Below are 10,395 nucleotides of genomic sequence, written 5' to 3' on the forward strand. Positions count from 1 at the left end.
AAGTTATAGTTGTTTGTTTTCCCTCTCCTCGGCAAATGGACCTGCACCTTACACTAATCATTACAGTATCAGGTTTGAGCACTTCATTTTCCAAAAGACAGATATTGACAGTGGGCTAAAAGTTCCAACAGAAATAGCTGGTAATGTCATTAAGTTTTCCTTTTGTTCTCTTGTCACTTCCTGTTGTTATAATCAGGATTTTATCTTGCCCTTACCAACTTGTTGATGGAAGGCAATGTCCAATGAGTATGTCCATTCAAGGTGAAACGTCTCTTCAAAGGCTGATCTGGATGTAAACACGAGGAAGAAAATGATTGGCAGAGAAGAATATTCATTTTATTTGTGGGTGTTTTGAACAGGTTAGCTAGGCTAGTAATAGCTCAGGGAGTCTTGACTAAATCAACATGAAAGGAAGCTTTCCTCCCTGTCCTCCAAATTCTCTTTATTTGGTGGGATAGCAGGACAGGGCAGTAGTATTAGGATACTAAAAATAAAAAATCTTAGGTTTTAGAGCACATATTTAGAGTAGTTTTCAGTTACCAGCAAAATTGAAAGGAAAGTCCAGATATTTCCCGTTTACTCCTGACCCCACACTTTCATAGCTTTCTCCATTATGGGCATCCCCCACCAGAGTGGTACATTTGTTACAATTGATAAGCCTACATTGATGCATCATAATCACCCAAAGTCCATAGTTTAGAGTTCTCTTTTAGTATATATTCTGTGGGTTTGGACAAAATGTATAATGACTTTTAATAGTACCATACAGAGTATTTTCACTTCCCTAAAAAACCTTTGTGCTCTGCCTATTCATTCTTCTTCTTCCCCTCAGCTCCTGGTGGTGACCTTTTCACTGTCTCCATAATTTTAGCAGAATGTCATGTAGTTGGAATCATATAGTATGTAGTCGTTTAGACTGGCTTCTCTCACTTAGTAATATGCATTTAAGGTTCCTTCATGTTTTTATCATGGCTTGATGGCTCTTTTTTTTTTTTTTTCTTCCTTTCTTAGCGCTGAATAATCTTCCATTGTCTGGATATACCAGAGTTTTTGTCCATCCACTAAAGGACATCTTGGTTGCTTTCAAGTTTTAGCAATTATTAATAAAGCTTCTATAAATATCCATGTGCAAGTTTTGTTTGGACAAGAGTTTTCAACCCCTTTGGTTAAATACTAAGGAACATGATTGCTGGATTATATGGTAATAGTATGTTCAATTTTGAAAGAAACTGCCGGATTTTCTTTCAAAGTGGCTGCATGCATCATTTGCATTACCATTAGCAATGAATAGAGTTCCTATTGCTCCACATCCTCACCAGTGTTTGGTGTTGTCAGTGTTCGGGATTTTGGCCAGTCTAATAATAGGTGTGTAACTAGCCTGGCCATTTTTGACTTTTGTTTTTTCAGGCCTACTTTAAAATACTGAAAAACTTCCAGTTAACATTCTAAGTTGGATGAAATGCTGATCATCTGCAAAACTATATAGAGCTATTGAAGACTCATCAATGACATTGATTCATTTTCATTAGCCAAGTTGTAGCTATTTTGTTGGCTTTCATGTAGTAACCCAATTGATATTAGCATGTCTCAATTGATTAAAATAAAATGTAGAACCTATTTTTAAAAATACTTAACTAGAAAAAAAAGATCCTGAATAATCAACTGAAGACTAGCTGGAGAGAACCCTGATAACCAAGGATGGAAAGTGGCGAACACTTAAAGTCTGATAGGAAGGGCTGAATGGGCAGATGTTTTTATCTGCTTTGGCCTTTTAAGAGAGTTCCTACATTTCCAGCCATCTCTCCATGGCAAATAGCATTTTTTAAAAATTGATTTCAGAGAGGGAGGGAGTAGGAGAGAACAATAGAAACATCAATGATGAAAGGGAATCATTGATCAGCTGCTGCCTGCAAGCCCCATACTGAGGATCAAGATGTGCTCCGGGCATGTGCTGTGACTGAAATTGAATCTGGTACTCTTCAGTCCACAGACCGATGCTCTTATCTGCTGAGCCAAACTGACTAGGGATAATTTTTTTTTAAAAGGCAGGAGGACAGCTTAAGGGAGCTGTGGGACAACAGGAAACCTAACAATATTTGCATTATAGGTGTGCCAGAACAAGAAGAAAGTGAGCAAGGGATAGAGAACATGTATGAAGAAATAATGGCAGAAAACGTCATAACCTGGTGAAAGAAAAAGTCACACAAATACAGGAGGCACAGAAAGTCCCAAGCAAGAAGAACCCATACAGGCCCACACCCAGACACATAATTAAAATGCCAAAAATTAAAGACAAAGAATTTTAAAGGCAGCAAGAGAAAAGCAAGTTGTTACCTACAAAGGAGCTCCCATAAGATCTGTCATCTGGTTTCTCATCTGAAACTACAGGCCAGAAGGGAATGGCATGAAATATTCAAGGTAATGAAAAGCAAGGATCTGAATCCAAGATTACTATATCCAGAAAGGCTATCATTCAAAATAGATGATGAAATAAAGAGCTTTTGGTTTCTTGGGATATACTCCTAGAAGTGAGATTACTGGCTCAAATGGGAGTTTCATTTTTAATATTTTGAGGAAACTCCATACTGTTTTCCACAGTGGTTGCACCAGTCTGCATTCCCACCAGCAGTGCAAGAGGGTTCCTTTTTCTGTGCATCCTCGCCAGGACTTGTTGTTTGTTGATAACCACCATTTTGACAGGTGTGAGATGGTGCCTCATTGTTTTGCTTTGCATCTCTCGGATGATTAGTGACTTTGAGCATGTTTTCATATGTCTCTTCAACAATAAAGATTTAATTATAAAAATAAAAATACATAACTAAATTTTAAGAACACATATCTAAAAAAAAAAGAGCCTATAATCAAGAATGATTTATTATCTTACAAAGATCATATGTACTTGCTATCTTGTAAGAAAAAAAAACACTAATTTCTGCCATTTTACTAGTATAAATTGCTGCTCTAGTTATTTCTAGTCAAGTAAAATATCCTTTTGTACAGCAACTTTTATAAAATAGTGGAATGTAAAACAAATTAATACGTGGTTTAGCACATATGGGTTGAGACGCTGGAGTAAATAGCATTTTCATAGATAGCAATAAAGTGTTAGCACTTAACAATATTTTTGGAGATTTTAATGCAAAATGGGGAATCATACTTAGAAACCCTTCTGTAAACGACCTACTCTAATCATTAAGCATCTCTCTTGTTCTTAAAGGAAACAATTACTTTCCAACTATGAGCAATAGGTTGGGGAGCATAATACTTTTTAAACATTGTTACACAAGTGAGGGGGAGAAATAAACCTTTGTTCTAGCCTTTGAGAGTTTGAGCTCTTTGTTACTGCAGCATAACCTGGTGTATCTAGTTCAGGTTTATGCATTGCATTTGGTCATAGCTATGGTGACCAGATTTTAACATTGGTAAAGCGGGACACCATTGATGGGAGGGCGGGGGGAAGGTTCTTTTTTTTTTCTTTTTAAATATATTTTATTGATTTTTTACAGAGAGGAGAGAGGGATAGAGAGTTAGAAACATCGATGAGAGAGAAACATCAATCAGTTGCCTCTTGCACACCCCCTACTGGGGATGTGCCTGCAACCAAGGTACATGCCCTTGACCGGAATCGAACCTGGGACCCTTGAGTTCGCAGGCCGGCGCTCTATCCACTGAGCCAAACCGGTTTCAGCCTGGGGGGTGGGGTTCTTGATTAAAAATTTGGTCTATATTGTAATCGCTTTTGTTTTTTTTTAATAAAAGGAAATTCACTTCTTAGTCATGGTTGAATTTGCATCCTCTTTTCTTACTCATTATGTTAAAAATCTTTTTTTTTAAAATATATTTTATTGATTTTTTTTACAGGGAGGAAGGGAAAGGGATAGAGAGTTAGAAACATCGATGAGAGAGAAACATCGATCAGCTGCCTCCTGCACACCTCCTACTGGGGACATGCCCGCAACTAAGGTACATGCCCTTGACCAGAATCGAACCCGGGACCCTTCAGTCCGCAGGCCAACGCTCTATCCACTGAGCTAAACCGGTTTCGGCTCATTATGTTAAAAATCTAAAAAAAATAATTTAAAATTATATTATAAATTATTATATACATATTGCTTAAAAACACAGTAAGTAGGTACATAATTACATGAACATATTTTATTGTTTATAAATTAAATTAATTTGTTATAAAGTATATTTTAAAAATTATTTTAATCCTATATTTCTTTCTAAATAATAACAATACTAACTTGTATTATTTTTCCTCTGAATTTGCTGTAACGTAAGTCTTAAGTGTCACTTTCAAGGCCGGCGCTAGACTTTTTGCCGCCACTATAAAATATAAATAATACGAGTACTGTCTGCTAAATTCAAGAAAATTTATGTATTTATGAAATAAATAAATAAATTACTTACCTAAATTATCTGAATAGCTGATTTGTAATGACATCACTTGTTTAACTAACTTACTAGCACGCAGTACGATGTGTATCGTCTGAGAGACAGTTACAGAATGTTTTCGTCGTTGCCAATCCCAAAAAATGCCATTGTTCATTCAATCCAAACAATGGTCGTCGAATTCTAACAACTGATCAACAATGCGAACTTTGATAAGCAGTTCTCGATAATCAGTTCTCAACCATTATTTGTTATTATTAAAGTTTAACATTATAAAATTAACAATCCTATCTAATAATAGACAAATATGCAAATTGACCGCACCTTCGCTATGCCCAAGCCACACCCACCAACCAATCAGGATGAATATGCAAATTACCCCAACAAAGATGGCGGCTAATTTGCGTATCAAGACAGCGTAGAAAGAAGCCAAGAGCTGCAGAAGGGAGCAAAGCTGCAGAGAAGCAAGCAAGCAGGGGGAGGAGAAGGGAGGAGCAGAGGCGGGGCCGGGGGAGAAGGAAGGAGAGCGGGCTGGCGGAGAAGTTAGAAAAGCAGGGGGGCTGGCGGAGAATGCAGGGTGGGGGACAAGGGAGGAGAGCAGGCAGGGCGGGATAGAGTGCAGCAGGAAACCCTATTGCAGGATTTTTCCTGCAACGGGAACGCTAGTATAATATAAAACTCATATCCTGGCTAAATAGCCACATGGCCGCCGAAAACCGTATATTCCCTTCCCGTTCTCCCGCCGTTCCCTAGCTTGTGCATTCTTTCCAAAAATCGGGACTTTTTAAAAATGCTGCGGGACGCGGGACAAATTGTTAAAAATCGGGACTGTCCCGCCAAAAGCAGGACATCTGGTCACCTTAGTCATAGCTCTTTAGTCATCTTGAACAGTCCTCTCACCTTTTCCCGTTGGCATTGACTGTTTGAACCAGACAGTTGTAGGGCATTATCCCACTTTCTGCATTTGTCTGATTATTTCCTCCTGATGTAGTTTATCTAGTTCCTCTGTTGTACCTCCTATAAAGTAGGCACTACATGAGATTCAGATTAAGCAGTTTGGGAAAGATGTTGTGTACTAGTACTTAATATTGAATTACTTAGGAGGGTGTCATGTCAGGCTGTTCCAGTATTATGATGCCAGATTTGATCACTTGGTTGATCGCTCCAAGGTAACGGTATATTTCCCACCCCTTTGCACTTAGCAAATTATCTGCAGGATAATGTTTTGGTGTCAAAATGAATATCCAATTCCCTGGCCACCCATCCACTGATATTTGCCTGAATCAATTATTTCATTGGTTGTTCTGAATTTCTCTTTTTGTTTTCCTTTTGACATTTGTTTGCTGGCATTCTTTACAGAGTGCTTTTACTCATCAATTGGGAAAATTTCTCTGGGGAAAAAAAGGCATGGTAAATGTTCAGTTCTTCCCCCTTAATGGCTAATTTTGAGAGTAAGGGGTTGTGAAATAGTCACCTCTCTTTTTTTGTAGAAATGTGGAGTTTTTATAATTAACTAGAAGCCCGGTGCACGAAATTCGTGCATGGCGGAAGGTTGTCCCTCAGCCCAGCCTGTACCCTCTCCAATCTGGGACTCCTGAAGGGATGTCCGACTGCCCGTTTAGGCTCGATCCCACCAGGATCGGGCCTAAACGGGTAGTCGGACATCCCTCTCACAATCCAGGACTGCTGGCTCCCAACAGCTTGCCTGCCTGCCTTCCTGATTGCCCCTAACCGCTTCTGCCTGCCAGCCTGATCACCGCCTAACTACTCCGCTGCCAGCCTGGTTGATGCTTAACTGCTCCCCTGCCAGCCTGTTTGTCCCTAACTTCCCTCCTCTGCCAGCCTGGTCACCCCTAACTGCCCTCTCCTGCAGGGTTGATCACCTCCAACTGCCCTCCCTTGCAAGCCTGGTCCCTCTCAACTGCCCTCCCTTGCAGGCCGGGTGCCTCCCAACTGCCCTCTCCTGCTGGCCATCTTGTAGTGGCCATCTTGTGTTCACATGGGGGCAGGATCTTTGATCACATGGGGGCAGCTATATTGTGTGTTGCAGTGATGATCAATCTGCATAGTACTCTTTTATTAGATAGGATAGAGGCCTGGTGCACGGGTGGGGACCAGCTGGTTTGCCCTGAAGGGTGTCCCTGATCAGGGTGGGGTTCCCTTGGGGCGTGGGGCGGCCTGAGCGAGGGGCCTGTGATGGTTTGCAGGCCAGCCACGCCCCGTGGCGACCCAAGCGGAGTCCCTGGTATCTGGGATTTATTTTCCTTCTACAATTGAAACTTTGTAGCCTTAAGCGGGTGAGCCCGGCCAGGGTGTGCAGAAAGCTTTGCTTCCCCTGTTGCTGGTGGCAACCCTGGCCTGCTCTCTCAAGCTCCATTCTGCCACCATTTGTTTGAATTTGTTTACCTTCTATAATTGAAACTTTGTAGCTTGAGTGGAGGCTTAGGCCTGCAACGGCTATGGAAAGCTTGGCTTGCTCTGTTACCTGGGAAACCTTGCTCTCTGTGGCTGTAGCCATCTTGGATGGGGTTAATTTGCATACTCGCCCTGATTGGCTGGTCGGCGTGGCTTGGCTGGTGGGCGTGGCTTATGTAGCGGAGTGATGGTTAATTTGCATATTACCATTTTATTAGGATTACAGTAAATGATCTTTTGCTTAAGCTGTTCTTAATCTAGTGGGGGGCGGGGGAGGCTTTAAGTTTTTTTCATATCTTTGACACACACCTTTCAGTTTTTAGCATGTTTTTGGTCTCTGACACAAGTATATGCCATAGGCTCATCTTGTACTTTCAGAATTAGCCATTTCTTCAAGCAACCTTTGCTTCTGTTACTGAGAAACCTTTGTTTCTGTTACAGAGAAATATTTAGAAACTAATCTCTAGGCATTAAATGTGTTTATTGCTATTGGAGTGTCATTGCTTCTAGGCCAGGGTTGCAGTGCCAGGAAGAATAGTTCCCATAACTTTGGTCTGTAAAAACCAGCAGAGATTGTGGCTGAGAGAGATGGAGGGCTACTGGAATCCTAGGCAGTTCCTTTTAAAGGGACTCTGCACAGACTTATTCTGACTCACTCCCTCTGAGTTCCAGCACTTGGGCAGCAGCTTGAAGAGAACCAGAGACATACTGGGAAGAACTGAATAGTCTGGCATCAGGGCAAGAGATGGGGGGCAGCTTTCGGCCGGCAAAAGTGCTGACAGAGGCCACTGCTCCTTTTCCAAGACGCCCTTCCACAGAGCTGACAGGTGGGTACCATATCTCAGTCTCCATCAAATTGGCTCACACTCTTTGCCCTGCCCTGGTGATCACCTGAGACCCTGCCCCACCCAAATTGTGGGCCCACTCAAGCTGTTTCCAGTGGCTTTTTCATACAACTGGCCTGTCCTGGCACATGCTTCAGACTTTTCTAAAATCTCTCAAACAAACAGCATCTGGCTTCAGCGTGCTCCATACATCTTGCTAAGTGGCCCCAGGCCTGGCACCAGCAGTAGCCACCTTGGTTCACAGCTTGGTCTGTCCTGGGCACCTCAAAACCCAGCACAATTAGCAGCCATCTTCAGATTGCTTTGTAATTCATGCTGGGTGACCCTGGCAGAACACAAGCAGTGTTGCACTATTCCAGGAGCCCCCCCTAGAGCCAGCACACCCAGTAGACAGCTTCAGACCATGTTGAAACACCACCCAACCATTTCCACAAGTGACACACTCAAGGGGAGGACTCAGTGGGCACAGAATCCTGCTGAAGCAAGTCCTGCTCTGTGGGGTGGCCCTGGCACTGCTGATTCTCCACAGTGGCTGGTGGTCACAGTCCTTACAGCCAACTGGCCTGGGAGTAAATGCCTCCCATTGAGGTGCCAACAGCAATCAAGGCACAACTATAGCAGGAAGGTGTACACAGTTCATATGTGTGTGTGTGGGATGTTGTATCTGGAGTGCCTAGCTTGAGTGAACCAGGAGGCTGTGTCATTGGTCCCTACAGGACATCTACTACATAAGGCCACTCAACAAGAATGGGAGACATACAGCTCTACCTAATACATAGAAACAAACACAGGGAGGCTGCCAAAATGAGGAGACAAAGAAACATGTCCCAAGGAAAGAACAGAACCCTCACCCTAACTCCAGAGAAAAAACTAAACAAAATGGGAGACAAGCAATCTACCAGATGCAGCATTCAAAACACTGGTTTTAAGGATGCTCAATGAACTTAGAGAAAACTTCAACAAAGAGATAGAAAACATAAAAATGGAAATAGGAAACAAAAAAAGAACCAATAAAAAATGAAGAATATACTAAATGAAAATGAAAAATACATTTCAGGGAATCAACAGTGGAGTAAAATGAAGCAGAGGATAAAATCAGATTTGAAATATAAGGAAGCAAAAAAACCACCCAATCAAAACAACTGTTATACCAGATGTGGTTTCTTCCTTTTTTTTTTTTTTTTGTTAATCCTCACCAGAGGATATTTTGTCATTGATTTTTAGAGAGAGTAGAAGGGAAGGGGAGAGACAGAGAGAAAAATCGATGTGAGAGAGACACATCAATTGGTTGCCTCCCGCACATCTCTGGATCAGGGCCGTGGATTGAGCCTGCGACTGAGGTACGTGTTCTCAACAGGGATGGAACCTGAGACTCTTTAGTCTGCAGGCCGATGCTCTGTCCACTGAGCCAAACCGGCTAGGGACAGATATCCACTGAGCTAAACCGGCTAGGGACAGATGTGGTTTAAGTGCTTGAGCTAATTAACTGGTACCTGGTATGCAGTTGGTATCTGTCAAATGCTTTTCCCCCCTCAATATTTGTTAGCAAGGACCACAGAAGAAGTTTGCTTTCAGCTGGCAAGGCCAGCAACATATCTTCATTGTCCTACCCTAGAGGTATATCAACTCTATGTTAATAGTTTGTTCACTGGGATCTTGATTGCCTTTCCCTTCCACAAGATATGCTGGCCCATTACATTGATGACATTATGCTGAATGGAAGTTGCTCCATTATGCATATTAGAGCAAGAAGTAGGAACTACTCTGGACTCAATGGTAGGACATTTTTGTATGAGAGGGTGGGAAATAAATTTGACAAAAATTCAGGGGCTTTCATCTCAGTGACATCTCTAGGAGTACAGTGGCACATGCAGAAATATCCCTTCAAAGGTGAAGAAAAAGTTGTTGCATCTGGCCCCTCCTACAGCCAAACAGGCACAATGCCTAGCGGTCCTCATTGGATTTTGGAGGCAACATATTCCTCATTTGGGTGTGTTAGACTGGTTCATTAACTGAGTGATTCAAAAAGATGCTGGCTTTGAGTGGGGCTCTCATGAGAGAAGGCTCTGCAACAGGTCCAGACTGCTATGCAAGCTGCTTTGCCATTTAGGCCATGTGATGAAGCAGATAGGGATGCTGCTTGGAGTCTTTGCAAGGCTTCAAAAGGCGATTCTCAACACAGGCCATTAGGATTTTTGAGAAAAGACCTTCCATCCTTTGCAGATATGTATTCTCCTTTTGAGAAATAACTCTTGGGTAGCTACTGGGCATTGGTAGAGACTGAATGTTTAACCATGGACTACCCAGTTACCATGCAACCTGAGCTGACTAAACTGGGGTTGTCTAATGCAGCAAGCCATAAAGTTGGATGGGCACAGCATCACTCCATCATCAAATGCAAGTGGTAGGTATGTGATGAGCAGTCCTGGAAGTCACAGTTAAGTTACATGAAGAAATGGCCCAAATGCCCACGATCCCCACACTTTCCCCCAGCCTGCATGAATGGCCTCATACAGAGTTCCCTACAACCAGCTGATAAAGAAAGAGAAGACTTAGGCCTGGCTCACAGAAGTTTCTGTATGATATACAGGTACCACTCCAAAGTGGACAGCCCCTCTCTGGGACATCCCTGGACAGTGGTGAAGGGAAGTCTTCCCAGTGGGCAGAACTTTGAGCAGCACTTTGGTTGTGCACTTTGCTTGGAAGGAGAAATGACTACCAGTAGATGTGCAATTATATA

The sequence above is a fragment of the Eptesicus fuscus genome, chromosome 7 (genome assembly GCF_027574615.1).
Source record: "Eptesicus fuscus isolate TK198812 chromosome 7, DD_ASM_mEF_20220401, whole genome shotgun sequence".
Classification (NCBI taxonomy): Eukaryota; Metazoa; Chordata; class Mammalia; order Chiroptera; family Vespertilionidae; genus Eptesicus; species Eptesicus fuscus.